The 17244-nt window shown below is 52.7% G+C and overlaps 1 pseudogene; it reads right to left on the reverse strand.

Moving 5' to 3' along the window:
- Window positions 1-1137: 1137 nt before the first annotated feature.
- LOC146798328 (uncharacterized) overlaps window positions 1138-17244 on the reverse strand; it is a 28981-nt pseudogene continuing 12874 nt past the window's right edge.

Raw genomic sequence — 17244 nt, forward strand, 5'->3', positions numbered from 1 at the left:
GTTTTTACCACACGTGCAGTTACATCGCATGCGTTACAACGCATGCGATGTTACAACGCTATGCCATTCAAACGCAAGTCTTTACATCGACTTGCGCTAGATGGCGTGCTAACATTAAAAAAGTGCAATTTACTATTCCAACTCCAGTCCACTTAACAGTAGGGAAGGTGTTGGGATAGTAAACTACACTATTTGTAATGTTAGCACGCCATCTAGCGCAAGTCGATGTAAAGACTTGCGTTGTAATGGCATAGCGTTGTAACATCGCATGCGTTGTAACGCATGCGATGTAACTGCACTGCGTGGTAAAAACCGCGTTGTAATGGCTGTTCCCCCCCCCCCAAACCCCTGGGTGCCACCACCCTACAAAACTAAAGCCCCTCCTCCCTCCACCCTCCCCCAACATGTGGGAAATCAAGCCTAGCCTGTGTGAGGTTGTCTGTATTAACACTCTCGCCAATCCCCACCTTATAATTTCTTCATGATCGATCTGTCTGTTACTACCTTTCCTAATATCACCATGATTCACAAGCCATACACTATCAGTTTTAAAAAAATATATATCCTTGGGATATCCATCCCCTCTTGTCTTAAGGTTTTCATTTCCCCCTTTCCAAACCGTAAATCTCTCCTTTCTGCACCCTTTAAAGCTTAAATTATTTGACCTTATCTCAAATATCATACCTCCACCATCAGTTCCTTTAGATACTTCTGCCCTGAATCTCAGAAAAAAAACTACCGGTACACCCCTTATAATTGTTTTCAGTTTTGCAGGGTTTTGTATACATACCTCAGCTTCCAGCTTCTGGAAAGGTGTGAACATTTGCCTCAGATGCCACCTGTGCTCCACCGTAGCATGAGCAAAGTATGGTCTTGCAAAATAGCAAACCTCTTCAAACTTTTTTTTTTGGCATTTGGGCACGCCTGAGCATATACACATTCCCTCAGCAAAAAATTGCCAAAATGTACCGGTATTGCTCAGGGTAATTCTTGGTTACCTGCGTGCTGATTTTTAAGCATTAGGGGAAAACAATGTGCTCTTTGAATTTCTTTATCCCAGTCCCAACCTGGTAGATCTGGAAAGGCACCCTTCAAAAGATTTATTACACATCTTCTCACATCCCCCCCCCCCAACCTTCACTGCCTTCGGGTATCCCTAAGAGTCTTAAGTTCTTTCTTCTTTGCCAATTTTCCTGTTTTTTTTTTATTTTCCACATCATATTGGTTATCTTGGGATGTCCTGTACATTTTTAATTCTGTGACCTCTGATTCGAGGGACTCTGTGTGGGCCTCAATCGTTGTCATTCTCCCTGCTATATCCGTACATTTATTATCTTCCTTACTGTGCCCTGCAGTTTCTTTTGGCTTGTCAGGCCCAACAATTATCGCTTCACTTCTTCCTGCATCTGTTTAATGGAGGACAAGATAGTAGCGGGAGAGGGTTCTACCATGTTGGGTGGCTCTGAATCTACTGTACCACCAGCACCTCCTGCCGTCCAAGACTGCTTTCTCCGATTTTCCACCTTCTTGGTTAAGTAGCTGTGTCACTGAATAATCCCATCTTAATTTGAGTGTCTCTCCGTCCCAATCCATCTTGTTGGGAGCTCTCTTTTCTCCCACTCCCTTCCCCCCCCCCCCATCTGCTGTGAGCAAGATGGTGTCTGTGTAACTCTCCTCGCTACTCACTGCTCTGCCCTCACCTTGATAGCTCGTCTGTATGCTGGAATACCTAAGCAACGCGATGGATCCAGGTGTTGGGGGGAGCCTGTTGTGATGGTGGAGAAATGGGAGAGGAGTAATGGTCACTCGCATTGTGGTAGTCTTACACGTGGTCTCTAAAAGATCGTTGTGGTCTGAAACCTTGTATTGATTCTATTGTCAGCGGAGACCGTGAAGTAGTCAGTGAAGCTGTTTGTGGCGTTCGCTCCAAGAGAGAAGCAGTAAAAAGAAAAAATGGCAAGCAGAGGGGCAAACACAGCAAAAACTAGACCCCTACCTGCAATGACAGCTCTCTCAGCTAGAGTAGCTCAGCCAGGTGTGCAGGCTACAACACAGGCATTGAACAATCAAAAAGCAATGAGTGAAAGAAGAAATGGGAGAAAAGGCGATGAGTCAATGGGTAGAGGGAAACTAGATACTAACACCTGTAAGAGGCAATTGCAGCAGCCTGCCTGAGGTAACAACGCTATCGAATCTGAAGAAGAGCAGCTTTCAATACTGGACTTCTTAACTGTCACCAGGGGCAAAAGACGTAGACGTACTGGTGGTCCCGTCAGGATCAGACATCACTGGCTACACCTACAGTAATCCTGACCGCAAGCCAGAGCGATGCTAGCAATGGAAAGATTGGGGATTCGGCAACAATTTTCCTACCCTCGTTGGTTCCAGAAACTTTGTCTTTGAGGTATGTGGCATCTGGTGATAAAACAAAGATAGAGCATGGAGGTAATGATCTCCCACACCCAGGTTGCTTAGGGATCCGGGATAGTATGCCTGCTTGAGATGCAAGTTATCCCCAGCCAATCAATAGCCTTTGAAATGAATGAAATGAACTAGAAATGTATAATAAATGTGCACTAGTACCCGGAGGTGTCATCTATACTGGGAAATGGGACTTCAACCACCACCCTGTCAGACTCAAGTAATAACAGCTCTTTGGACAAATCAGTGGTGGCTGCACAAAGAAAGCGCAGGTCCAGGGGGAGGGGAGGAAAAAAAAAAGTTATACAAATTTTACCACCATTTTATTTTTTATGCTTTCTGTGCAGCATAGGTGGGTTGGACGCTCCTCCACCCCTATGGATGAACCACCCCTGCTAAGAGACCAGTTGTACAGAGCATTCGTTGGGATGAGGTGGCTAAGCCTCAAGTTTGCTGCTGGTTAATTGACCAAATAATCCTTTGTACAACAATAGATTTGACATTTTTACATTTTTTTTTTGTTACCCAAAAACGGTCCTTGGCGGTTCTCCCAGACAGTTCCATGTCTGTAATGTTAACTGTTGGACTTGGCCCTTCTGGCAGGTTCACCCCTGAACTTTTTTTCTTTTTACTGATGACTTGGTGTGGTGATTTTTTGGTTTCCTGCGCACTGTCCCTGTGTCCCAGGGTAAAGTGCGTGCGTGCTCTGAGTGCATGTGGTGAGATAGGCCTGCCCTCCCATAGGAATGCATGGGGAATGTATGTGTCCCTAGTAGTTCATGATGCGTGGGGTGTGCAGGCCCGAGTTTGGTATGTGCGGACTCGTGGGAGTGAATGCTGTGCGATGATGTGTGCGGCGTGCGTGTACCTAGTGTGGAAGTGCCACTTCTAGAGGTGGGCACTTCTGTGTGCAGTGTGTCTGTCGCGTGATTGGCTGGTCATGTCATGTGACGGGCTAGGGATTCCCCAGAGTCAGGATGAGTCACCCAGTGGTGAATGGGGAGATCAGCAGCTAGATGGGTGGGAGGAGTACACCTGGGTCCTGAATAGGACAGGGTTTTCCACACACAATGCTGGCCCCGCCCCCTGTGGTGCGACTGACGACCCTAGCCCTGCCAGTGAATAGAGTTAGGGGCTGAGCACATCAAGGGTGCTCCCCAACCAGCTGCGACTGGTTTTCCCCCTCACCCTGAACCCAGAACAAAGGGGTTTGCTGTATAAAAATGGGGCTGTGTCCCCACAGAAACTGTTCTGCTTTTTGGATCCTGACAGGAGGGGGCTGCTGCTGCTGGAGGCTAGGAGGAACCGCCACTTGGGACTGCCTCCCTGCCCTGGAGGGCCCAGTGAGCTGGCCCCTGGCCCAGCCTTGCCCCCTTCCTAAAACTTTGCTGGACCTTCTCTTTTTCTTTTATTCCCCCCAAAGCGCCTGGAGGCGCTTTCATTTTGACTTTCAGCGCTAGGAGCACTTGATTTGGGACTTTTGCTGAAGCCTCCAGCGCCTGGGAGCGCTGGACTCTACTTTAGCGCAGAAAGCGCTTCCACCTCTGCCCTCAGCGCCAGGAGCGCTTTATTTCTGATAGCGGGTGCCTACCCCGCATACTGGTGCTGTCGCAGGTGCCCACCCTGCTTATTTGCCGTGATTTAATTGGCGGGTGCCCACCCCGCATTGTGGTGTGCTTGCGGGTGCCCACCCCGCTTATTTGTTTATTTTTACGGCAGGTGCCCACCCCGCCGTATATCGCACCTGCAGAGGGAGCCTACCCCTCTTATTGCCGAGTTTTGAAATCACCGCCGCGGCCGGGCTCACAGGAAGTCAGGCGGCCGAGGGCGGGCCTCCGGGACAACCGGAAGTGGAAGGGCGGGAGCCTACCCCGCCTTCGCCGGTGCCGGAGAACGCCGTGACTGAGGGAGGCCGCGGTACTGAAGGAAGGAGCTGACGGGAGCCTACCCCGCGCTCCAGTGCCAAGGCCGAGCCAGAAGCTCAAGAAGTGTCGCTGGTCCTAGCGAGGCTCCCCGGTGACGGTGGGATCCTCGCGTATGGCCCCGAAGCAAGGAGACGCGGAGCAGGAGGTTCAGCGGGAGCCTGCCAGCGAAGAAGTGAGCCCCGTGCATGCTGCTGCCTCCATGAGTGAGACGCCCCTGCAGGAGTCCCGGTGAGTGGGGCTCCAATCCAATTGTTGGGGGCATTGTGTGCCGGCGGACAGCGCTAGTGCACTCCAAACAACAGGGCACAGTTGGTGCAGAGCCCACGAGGCTCCCACGCTTTCGGGGGCATTAATTGTTGACGAGTCCCCTGTGCGGACTCCAACGAAGGGGCATATTATTATTTAGAGCCTGCGAAGTTCAAGGGGCACATTATTGTTTAGAGCCTGCGAGGCTCGAGGGGCACGTTATTGATTCAGAGCCCAGACAGGCTCCAACGACTCCCATAAGTGTTCTAAGGGCCCCGAGGTGCCCAGGCCCCAGTCCCTACAGCTGCCCAGCACTTAGTGGGCAGCTGCAACGTTTAGGTTGTGCAGGGTGCGCCTGGCTTGCGCAGCCTGCGCAAGTCGAGCCCTGATATTATTGGATTGGGCATTTCTGCACCCCTGAGAGGCCAGTTGGCCTGGGGGACAGTTTTTCTGTATTGTGCCCTCCTCTAGGGTACCTGGTGATTTTTCTATATGTACTTTGGCGCCTGCGCAATGTCTTTATGATATTCTCCTTCCTAAACTGTGTTTATGCATTGGAGATTGTTTTACTAGTAGTAATTATACTAGTGTGTTCTTGTTTCCTTTCCTGCACCTCTGAATGTGTTTATGCGTCATGTGCTTTACACCTCTAAATGTATTTTATGCATCCTGTGTTTATGTGCTTAGACCCCTACAGGTAGAGTGATACTTAGGTGGTTGTTTTCTCCTTAGTACAGGTGGTACTAGTAAGGTCCTAGTTCCCTGCGTGATATTCCTAAAGGTGGTTAGGGTTGCGTAGGTGGTACTTTCTGGTTACCAGTAGTTACTGGTTGTGTGCTATATGTTCTATTTTTAGTGCTACAGTGATTGTATGTGCTATGTTCTAAAATATTATTCCTACGTTCTAAGTGCTATTTCTACAAAGTGCTAATTCCTGACAGTGGTCCATGTGGCCCTGTCCCCTGTATATATAATCCCTTGTAAATTCTGGCACATTGTAAAGTGTGTGTTTTTATCTAATGTGTTGTGTATAATACAAAGGTTATTTTTTATAGAATACCTTGTGTGGAGTTTCCTTTGTGGTGGGCCTTGGGTGTTGTTGCTGGGTGCGCGCGCAAACGCTTTACACATCGCCTCAGGGATAAGCCTGTCTGCTCGTGCCAAGCTACCAAGGGGGTGAGCAGGGGTTATCTTTGGCGTGTAACTCCCCAGCCCTGACTAGAGTGGTGGTTTCTGCCTGACTTTGGCGCAAGCCTTAGCCAACCAGAAATCCCATTTCTAACATTGGTGATCAGCGGTGGGATTTGGACTTGCGTTTGCGCTGTACCGCAGCGGCAACTGGCCACACTACAAAACTCTGCATTTAGATAAATCACATGGTATAGGGATTATTGTTCTAAGTTTGTTTTTAATTGTCATTTCTTTGGAAATGTGTTTTTGTGCACTGTGAGTTAGGTGTCCCTAGCTCGGGAGGGTAGATCATCCCCCTTAGTGCATTGTGTTTCTGGATTCACCAGAGGGTGGGATCCAGTGGTGGCAGCGTAATAGTGTCCTGTACATTTGTCCCCCGCCCTGCGCCCAGAGTTGGTACCTGTGTCACGTGGTGGTCAGGTTGAGGAATCAGGGGTGGTAGAAACTGCCTTACCAGTCCGAGGGGAGGGTTGTGTGTGGATGAGTGGTGAGTGGCACTAGGCAAGTGAGTGTGAGTTCTCTGGGTTAGAGAGCTTGCTGAATCTTTTTGTGAATTGTGTACTCCTGTTAAACTCAGACCCCTAGGTTCCCTGTGTGATCTTTTCTCTAGAACGTCTGCCAGAATGGAGCCTGCTTTTGATCTCAGTGATCTAGTTTATTACAGTATGCAGGAGTTGGAAAGGTTCTGTAGAGAAAGAAACATAGGGGTGAGAGAGTCAGACACTGTGTACGAATTGAGGAACTACATGATTGGATGGCAAGCAGATGAATGGAAACGTGAGCGCAGTGAGGAAGAAAGGGCCCGGGCCTCACACCTGGAGGGTGGTGGGTCTGTGGGGAGCCCTGAAGACTCAGAAGAAGATGACAGTACCTGGACGCCAGTAGAGAGTGAGGACCCCGTAGGTAGGGAGTCCCTTGCTGGGTCCAGCGTAGAAGATAGCGCCTCACCCCTTTCCCTGACCCCTGAGCGCAGTGGTAGTTTTCTGGATTCCCCAGTGAGGGTGGAGTCCAGGGGGGGCAGCAATATAAAGTGCAGTATAGAGAGTCCCAGTCCCAGTTCCCCGAGTGTGGTACCTTGTTCCCGAGAGGAGGAATGTAGGTTGAAGTTCAGGGGCAGTAAGAAGCTGTCTCACCAGTCTTGGGAGGAGGCTGTGGAGGAATGTCATGATGCCCTGGTGCACTGGTTGGTGTTTAACCCGGAGCAGGATTTGGATGGAGTACTAAATATGATTATCAAGGAGCAGATGCTCAGTAGTTGTTCTCCAGGGTTGCGCCAACACCTGTTGAGGTATAACTCTTTTTGTCCATTTGAACTTGCAGAGGAAGCAGACCGCTGGGAAAGGGCCAGAGGTTCTCTAGTGTCATTAGTGAGTGATTCCAACAATAGTGGGTCAGAGATCCTCCAGCCCAGCGTGGTGGAGGAGGCTCAGTGTAGCCCAGCTAGGTCCCAGGATAGCGAGGAGGGTGTAGGGGCTCACTGCCTGGCTCAGTGGAGCAGGAGTGAGGGGGTGACCGAGGGTCCCCAGACGCCCGAAACCCTGCCTCAGGACTTGGATGGTTTCATGAGGGAACACCAAGTTGGGGACCTAGGCTGTCCTGTTAGTCCACTTGAGGAAGATCTCTTAGTGAGTGGAGGACCTGGAGAACCTGTAACCAGGGCTCCTGTGGTTCTGGAGTCTGGCGGTACCGCTCCGGTAGGGAGGGTACAGGAGTCCAGCGTGAGTGATTGGGGGATGAGTTCCCCAGTGGAAGAGCCGGTGGGTCAGGGACTTCCCAGTTGGGCTAGGTTCCCGGGTAGTGACCAGGGTGACACCACTTCTGTTCTGGGGGATCTCCGCGCACTGTCAGGTGGACAGGGGACGGGAGATCAGCGCCAGACAGACAGTCGCTCGACATATGTGTCATTTGATAGCCTCAGGGGGATGGAGTGGAGATCCCCAGGAGTCCTGGAGTGCCAGGCAATTATTCCACCAAAGGTTCTAGGCCGGAGGTTGGAAGGCCAGGTTCGGGATCAGCCTGACCTGAAGGGTGGGACGTCTGTAATCAGCGTCCCGACCAGTTCTTCTTCCAGAGGTACCGCCCCAGTTGGTAGGGAGCAGGGTTCTGGAAGGGGGTGCAGAGGGTGGGAGAGCCCACCTCTGCCCCCGGTACAACCTGAGGGGTTAAACCCTGGGTTGGAATGGCGTTCTAGGTGTACCCCTCGCCAGAGGAGGAGGAACCCTAGGAGAAGAGGTAGGGGGAGGAGAGCCTTCCCTGAGACTCCTGGTCCGCCTGAGGGTGTAGACCCTAGGCTGGAGAACCAGTGGCAGTCTAGTCCTGTCTTTCAGAGAGGAAGAGTGGAGAATGGCCGCTATGTGCCAGGGGTTACTACCCCCCACTCTGTGGTTAGGCAAAGACCAGTGGCACCTGGGTGGCCTAGGGCCTGGTCTTGGCCGCGGACAGCTTGGGAGTACCAGTGGGGTAGCCCAGTTGGTCCAGACAGTGGTGTTAGAAAGAATTCCATGGGTTCACCGTGGCGTAGAACCGGAGGGTGTCCCTGCAGTTGCGGGCCCGCGTCCGTGTTCTATCGCCCCAAGCAGGGAAGTCCATCACGGTGGTGATTGGGCTGCCCTGCGTTTTGGCTGGAAGGGGGTTGTGTTGGACTTGGCCCTTCTGGCAGGTTCACCCCTGAACTTTTTTTCTTTTTACTGATGACTTGGTGTGGTTATTTTTTGGTTTCCTGCGCACTTTCCCTGTGTCCCAGGGTAAAGTGCGTGCGTGCTCTGAGTGCATGTGGTGAGATAGGCCTGCCCTCCCATAGGAATGCATGGGGAATGTATGTGTCCCTAGTAGTTCCTGATGCGTGGGGTGTGCAGGCCCGAGTTTGGTATGTGCGGACTCGTGGGAGTGAATGCTGCGCGATGATGTGTGCGGCGTGCGTGTACCTAGTGTGGAAGTGCCACTTCTAGAGGTGGGCACTTCTGTGTGCAGTGTGTCTGTCGCGTGATTGGCTGGTCATGTCATGTGACGGGCTAGGGATTCCCCAGAGTCAGGATGAGTCACCCAGTGGTGAATGGGGAGATCAGCAGCTAGATGGGTGGGAGGAGTACACCTGGGTCCTGAATAGGACAGGGTTTTCCACACACAATGCTGGCCCCGCCCCCTGTGGTGCGACTGACGACCCTAGCCCTGCCAGTGAATAGAGTGAGGGGCTGAGCACATCAAGGGTGCTCCCCAACCAGCTGCGACTGGTTTTCCCCCTCACCCTGAACCCAGAACAAAGGGGTTTGCTGTATAAAAATGGGGCTGTGTCCCCACAAACTGTTCTGCTTTTTGGATCCTGACAGGAGGGGGCTGCTGCTGCTGGAGGCTAGGAGGAACCGCCACTTGGGACTGCCTCCCTGCCCTGGAGGGCCCAGTGAGCTGGCCCCTGGCCCAGCCTTGCCCCCTTCCTAAAACTTTGCTGGACCTTCTCTTTTTCTTTTATTCCCCCCAAAGCGCCTGGAAGCGCTTTCATTTTGACTTTCAGCGCTAGGAGCACTTGATTTGGGACTTTTGCTGAAGCCTCCAGCGCCTGGGAGCGCTGGACTCTACTTTAGCGCAGAAAGCGCTTCCACCTCTGCCCTCAGCGCCAGGAGCGCTTTATTTCTGATAGCGGGTGCCTACCCCGCATACTGGTGCTGTCGCAGGTGCCCACCCTGCTTATTTGCCGTGATTTAATTGGCGGGTGCCCACCCCGCATTGTGGTGTGCTTGCGGGTGCCCACCCCGCTTATTTGTTTATTTTTACGGCGGGTGCCCACCCCGCCGTATATCGCACCTGCAGAGGGAGCCTACCCCTCTTATTGCCGAGTTTTGAAATCACCGCCGCGGCCGGGCTCACAGGAAGTCAGGCGGCCGAGGGCGGGCCTCCGGGACAACCGGAAGTGGAAGGGCGGGAGCCTACCTCGCCTTCGCCGGTGCAGGAGAACGCCGTGACTGAGGGAGGCCGCGGTACTGAAGGAAGGAGCTGACGGGAGCCTACCCCGCGCTCCAGTGCCAAGGCCGAGTCAGAAGCTCAAGAAGTGTCGCTGGTCCTAGCGAGGCTCCCCGGTGACGGTGGGATCCTCGCGTATGGCCCCGAAGCAAGGAGACGCGGAGCAGGAGGTTCAGCGGGAGCCTGCCAGCGAAGAAGTGAGCCCCGTGCATGCTGCTGCCTCCATGAGTGAGACGCCCCTGCAGGAGTCCCGGTGAGTGGGGCTCCAATCCAATTGTTGGGGGCATTGTGTGCCGGCGGACAGCGCTAGTGCACTCCAAACAACAGGGCACAGTTGGTGCAGAGCCCACGAGGCTCCCACGCTTTCGGGGGCATTAATTGTTGACGAGTCCCCTGTGCGGACTCCAACGAAGGGGCATATTATTATTTAGAGCCTGCGAGGCTCAAGGGGCACATTATTGTTTAGAGCCTGCGAGGCTCGAGGGGCACGTTATTGATTCAGAGCCCAGACAGGCTCCAACGACTCCCATAAGTGTTCTAAGGGCCCCGAGGTGCCCAGGCCCCAGTCCCTACAGCTGCCCAGCACTTAGTGGGCAGCTGCAACGTTTAGGTTGTGCAGGGTGCGCCTGGCTTGCGCAGCCTGCGCAAGTCGCGCCCTGATATTATTGGATTGGGCATTTCTGCACCCCTGAGAGGCCAGTTGGCCTGGGGGACAGTTTTTCTGTATTGTGCCCTCCCCTAGGGTACCTGGTGATTTTTATATATGTACTTTGGCGCCTGCGCAATGTCTTTATGATATTCTCCTTCCTAAACTGTGTTTATGCATTGGAGATTGTTTTACTAGTAGTAATTATACTAGTGTGTTCTTGTTTCCTTTCCTGCACCTCTGAATGTGTTTATGCGTCATGTGCTTTACACCTCTAAATGTATTTTATGCATCCTGTGTTTATGTGCTTAGACCCCTACAGGTAGAGTGATACTTAGGTGGTTGTTTTCTCCTTAGTACAGGTGGTACTAGTAAGGTCCTAGTTCCCTGCGTGATATTCCTAAAGGTGGTTAGGGTTGCGTAGGTGGTACTTTCTGGTTACCAGTAGTTACTGGTTGTGTGCTATATGTTCTATTTTTAGTGCTACAGTGATTGTATGTGCTATGTTCTAAAACATTATTCCTACGTTCTAAGTGCTATTTCTACAAAGTGCTAATTCCTGACAGTGGTCCATGTGGCCCTGTCCCCTGTATATATAATCCCTTGTAAATTCTGCCCGTGCCTGTTGGCACATTGTAAAGTGTGTGTTTTTATCTAATGTGTTGTGTATAATACAAAGGTTATTTTTATAGAATACCTTGTGTGGAGTTTCCTTTGTGGTGGGCCTTGGGTGTTGTTGCTGGGTGCGCGCGCAAACGCTTTACACATCGCCTCAGGGATAAGCCTGTCTGCTCGTGCCAAGCTACCAAGGGGGTGAGCAGGGGTTATCTTTGGCGTGTAACTCCCCAGCCCTGACTAGAGTGGTGGTTTCTGCCTGACTTTGGCGCAAGCCTTAGCCAACCAGAAATCCCATTTCTAACATTAACCTATTCCCCGTTTTATATTGGTAATTAATTTAAATTCAATGTAAGTACTGAAATAACCCATGTTTTGACAATGCATGTTGTGATGAGTCTAGTTCCCTTTTCATAATTACGGAAAGTATTATCTTAACAAATGTTCTATCTTCACTTAGTCTTTTTTTTTTTTTTGAAAAACCTTTATTGACGTTTCAATCATTTACACGTATGGGCCTACAACCCCCCGGGGCCGGCCGCTAAGCAATCAGAACAATAAAAGCACGTGTAAACACAGGCGGCACCTCGGAGAGCAAAGTCTACAATACAGTATAGTCCGGCCAATGAGCCGCTCAGGTAGGACACCAGGAGAGAAAAGGTTTTTCATTTTATAATAAAACAAAACAGTAGGATCAGGTGCCAAACAGTTTCCCAACAGCGATAAGGGCTAGGATAAGAGACGCAAGCAGCAAGCAGCAATACATTAAATCAATGGCGCAGACACGGGAAAGTACGGATAGGGAGAAATATCAAAGATAGTTGCGCCTACAGGTCCCCGTACCTAAAGCCCAGCGAACCCCCCGGAAACTGTGGCACACATTAAGAGCAAGCGACTCACGATAAGAGAGGTGTACCGCGCTGATCCCAGAAAAACAAGCAAAAAGACACAGAGAAGAAAAAGGAGGCCATGGAAAAAGAGATAAAGACTAAAGAGTCCCCTCCCCCATCCCCCCACCCTGCACCTCTGCGAATGAGTATGGCCCCACCCCCCAGCAGTGTGCCTGTCGCCCTGGAACTAGACCCGAAATATAGAAGAGACAGGGAAAAAAGGAGTAAGAAAGAGCCCCCCCAGACGGGGGGGCGGAAGAAATGTAATAAAACTGGAGGAGGGCCTTCAAAACATACCCCCGGCTTCTCCCTCCCGCACGGTGAAGTCTCCCCACGGCAAACAATTAGCAGCACCAAGTTGATCATATCAAAAAAGGAGGGGGGGAGTGGGGAGCATTATGCACCAACTATGCGAATAACCATGAGAGCACGCAACCATGAGTCCGCCTGTCTACTAGGTGACCACTCCCGAAGGATCAGCCTCAGCCTTGACCGCTCTTTGCAATTCTGCCCATGCCCGCCCCCCGACCCAGCACCATGTCCGATGTCCCAAGGTACAGGAGTGTCCAAAAACAGTCGGGAAGCGACGCACACAGGTGGGGTGGAAGTCCCCGAGCATCAGCACGGACCGCTTCATGGGGGGGCGTCTTTTCCAGTGCTGCCCCAGGATTTACACTGCACACAAGGTCCAGACAGGCTGAAGCAGTCGAATGAGACACACGCTGCCGGAATCGTCCCTGGGCCGCCAGAGACCGCGCACGGGACAAGGCCTCCATCTTCCGCTCAGGTCCAATACCTCCGGAGCAGATCAAGCCCACAGTTAGCTGACCACACGGTAGCATACTGTCCGGAGTGTCCGGCTGTACACTAATCGCGGGGGGGGCCGCAACATCTTCCTCCTGTGTGCAGTGTGGAAAGCCACTGTGTACTGGTGGACCAGCATGCCGCCACTGTCCCAACGCTGATACCACACCATCTAGCTTCCTCCCCAGGACCCCGGCGCCATGAGCCAAGGAGTAATGAAGGGCACCAAGGGCCTCCAGGAGGTCGCCGTACCCCAGGGCAGCTCTCTCCGATCGCTCTGCCACACTCCCGACCGTCACACACCCCCAGTCCCGCTGCGTCCCAGCGGACAGGATGGTAGGCTGCATAGTGACAAAATGGCCGCTGGGAAGGCCCGACTCGTATTGGGGCCAGGACCCCGGGACCAACGCCTCAAGGTCCACGTCGCTGAAGACAAGGATCCTGGGGGAGGAACAGATGCAACCGTTGCGCGGTCACGGGCAATAGTCGTCTCCGCCACGGACCAGCTCCCGCAGAAAGCCGGGAGCAGCCCGCAAGGATCAGGGCGAACCAGGGACGGCGTCCGGGCAGCTCACAGTCAAAGGCAGGGGCAAACACCACAGAATCCGAGAATCGCACACCCGGGCATGTCCTCGGTCCGCAGCGCTCAGCAGGGGGGGAGCGACCACAGCAAAATGCAGGCCGAGGGGAGCAACACTCCGGCGGACCGACTCCACCCAGTCACCACAGGCCGCTGTTGTTAAACTGCCGCCCGGCCAAGGCGTCCACTCGAGGTCCCGGCTTCGGGACCGCACGGGCCGCAAAGTTCAATCGCTGATTTCTCCGGCGGTATTGCAGTCAGAAACCTCAGGATCACACGATCGGTTGCCACTTTCGTTTACAAACACGATCGCGTAGCGCAGAATAAGGATCTCATGCAGGATATCCGTGCGGGATGCGGAGGTTCGCGGAGCCGGGAATCTACGCTGCCGTCCCGGTCGCCATCTTGGCTCCTCCTCTCTTCACTTAGTCTTAGTGAGATTTATGTGGGAAGTGTAAGTTGCACTAAATTGCCACATGTGCCAGACTTTATTCATGAGTTGATGGAGGCTGTAAATTAAATAAAAACATAATTTGCAATAGGAAAATTGGCATCAATTTTGGGGGTTTTGGAGGGGTATACTGATATACAACGTTCCATCGACTGTTTACCATAAAGGTTTAAATTGTCACTAGGTTTTTGTGCAAACTCCAATAGAACTTCCATCTCTCTAATAACAGGCTGTAGAAATAATGTTGTTTAATAATGCAACAGAAATGTGTTTTTTTTTTTTTTTTTCTTTCCAGATTATATATAGCGCAAACTCAACCCGAAGGCATTGGCGTGCTTTACATGAGCACCGGTTACGTTACACATTCAGGCACGGGGAGATTAAGTGATTTGCCCAGAATCACAGGATGTGGATGCGACCCCCGAGGCTCAAACCCTGCCAAGGATGCCCGGGGGGGAGCAACAACGTAGGGGACCATCCAACAGGGCGGCCGCCTTAGTGCCACAGGAAGGCACAGCCGTCAGCAGACTAGGCTCCCTGGGCTAGGGACCAGGGGGTCAGCTGGCTGCGTCACTTCTGGCCATGGGGGGGGACAAGAGTTCAAATGCCTTCCCCCACCCACTGTGCAGCCTCTTCACTGCTGCCCGTCTCGCTGTTTAAGACTGAACAGCGTGTTCTCCCCGCTGGACACGCTGTGTCCAGACCACGGGGAGGGTCGCGTTATATGGTTGTGGGATACCATGGGCGTCGAGTTTGATGCAGTAAGTGTGGGCCTTTACCGCCCCCCGTTTAAGACTTCCCGTGGCATAGGGGTACCCAATCACTGGGTTGCCCTGGCAGGTCTTCATGGCAAGTTCTTGGGTCCGAGCCCCAAGATGTGCGCTTTGACCACTGCGTGCCGGGGTCCCGATCTGAAAGAGACAGGTTTTGTTTTGAGCCCAGTGAGGACTGATTGTGTGGCCAGAGCCACAGCATATTGCACAGTCTTGCCTGGTGGCAGGGGGAGAGCAACACATTTGGAAGGCCCGCGGCCTGGTTGAGCCTGGGCACCAAATGGGTGGCTAGATGCTCCGGCGCTAGCACTAAGGGGTGCGCGATCACGATGTGCATGCCCCTCATGCGCACTGCTATTAGAAACACTCCGGCCATTAAATCAGCGTAGGTTAGATATGGGCAAGCGATGCAGAGGCGGAAAGGAGGGCGCTGGGTGGAGAACTCCATGTCCAGGCACAAAGGCAGCGTTGGCATCCAGGGTGCGCGGAGGTTATGGTCTGTGGCTGTGCGCGCTCACCTCGCTGCAGCAGACGCAAGCTAAAAGACATTTCACCCGCCCCCAAAATGCATGTTATCAAGTGCCAGCCCCTCAGGAAGCCCGTTGTGGCTGGGGGTGGGGGCCGAGAAGGCCAGTGAGTGTAGCCAGGCTCCGAGCGGCTTGGGGCAGGAGCACTTATCACACGGTGGGGAGGAGCACAATGTGCTTGCATCTCCTCCACCTCTGGTAGTGCTGGCTAGGCAGAACTTGTGCTGCCTACCACCACGGGGCCTCGGCCCACCAGTGGGCCTGGAGAGGTGGGGGTGGGAGCAGAGAGCCGCGTGGCTCCCACCTCCATTGCACCACCATGCTAGCCGTGCTGATACCTGTTGGGGGGGGGGGGGAGCAGCAAGCGATAGGGGCTCTCTTGATTCCATCGGAGTCCCCCTCTGTAGCACTATTACTGTGGTGGGGCCATCACCAGTGCCTCAGCCCGCACGCGCATGTTGCCGGGAGGCGCTTCTGCTTGGCTCCATCCTTTCGGAGACTCCGGTGACCACTGCTGCCAGTTACTCCGTTCAGCACACCGCTGTGCCCCCTGGTCTTGCATTTCTGTGGGTTCGGTTTCAGGCGGGGGCATGTTCTTTCCCTCATTCCCCTGCGGTCCTGGCTCTGGCCCATCTGCTGGGGATCCCGTTTTGCCCAGGTGGAACCGGGAGGGTGGAGGAGTGTGCCTCGACCCCAGTGTGGCTTTGTGCTCACGCTCTCACAGCAGAGCAGTTAAGGATGCCGTTAGGGGTTCCCTTTCCCCACGGGTCCCAGATAAACTAGCCCCATCCCCCTTGCACCAGGTCCGCACAGAGTTAAGTCGCAGGAAGCAAGTTGCCATGGAGGCACCCACCCAGCTACCACGATCACCCCTGGAATGCCAAGGCTAAGGGGGATCAGAGACGCGAGACACGACCCCCAGCTCCAGGCAGACGAACCGGTGGGAACAGGCCAGCAATAGCAAAGGGTAAGGAAGATGGTCGAAGCGCTTACTTTGAGGACATGCTTTCCAATACCGAAATACCATGGCCCACCTTGGCGCAATGGGCAAGGAGTGATGAGCAGCCAGCAGCTCCAGGGGCAGACCCTGATAATGCGAGAATAAAGCGTGTGCAGCAGTATCGAGTTATGCTGCTGTTCACGCTCAGGCCACATCAAGCAAAAAGATAGATATACTGGTACCCCCCCAGGCTTGACACCCGTCGGTAGTGCGGCAGGCACCCAGACAAAGCGCTCTGGTTCCCTCGGGCGTGTGCTCAAAACAACAACGGGCGGTCTTAAATACCCTATGGGCTTGCCGCGTCCAAACAAAGACCGCACTTGAGGGAGGTATGCCAGTGCCATAGCCAGCTGGAAGGTACTAAGTTGTAGGTCAGCTTGTCTGCGACCTATTGTGGCAGAATATAAAGTTTAAAGGGCTAAAGGTGTTTAATTGTTTCATAGTCTGTGCAAGTCGGCGTGTCTGCGGGGCTACCCGGAGCGCTTGATTGTAAGTTCACGATTCAGAACGTTAGAGGTTTCATATTGAGATGGACACACTGCCGTCCGGCTAGCAGGTGGGGGGGCGATTTCATAAACACGCTTTTAGGCTACACCAGGTTAAGGTTTTATTGAAGGTAGTCCCACGTGCCGACTGCTATTTAAACCCAGCTAGGTTTCGCGTGAGGAAAGTGGGAAGACTTGTTCTCGCACGCTAATGACTAGTCGAACCGAGTTAGTTGTCTTGGCCCCGGTACGAGGTAGCGCAAGCGGTTTCAATGTGGCACTAAAATTCCCCGTGCCTAACAATAAATTATTGGGTTCCCGTAACTGGTTGATAAGAATGGCTGGCTGGCGATACTTTATCAGTGCTGGGTTCAACTCTCAGCAGGGACGCCTAACATTCCGTGATTCTGGGCAAATTGCTTAATCTCCCATAACTGGTCGATAATAAGGGCTGCCGTGATATATATATATATATATATATATATATATATATATATATATATATATATATATATATATATATATATATTTTTTTTTTTTTTTTTGGGTGCAGTGACACCAGAGTCTTCGGAACCTATTTCTGCTGTAGTGTATAACTCAAGCAGCAGCCGTGGGAATGGGTATTTATTTCCCTTCATTGCACAAAGGCCCGTGCCATATTGCCTATGCTATTTTTGGAGGGGGCTGATTTCAGGCCCCTCTGTTATGCCTGCTTGTCAGAGCGGAAGGACCTTGA

Source organism: Triturus cristatus, chromosome 9 (assembly GCF_964204655.1).
Source record: "Triturus cristatus chromosome 9, aTriCri1.1, whole genome shotgun sequence".
Taxonomy (NCBI): Eukaryota; Metazoa; Chordata; class Amphibia; order Caudata; family Salamandridae; genus Triturus; species Triturus cristatus.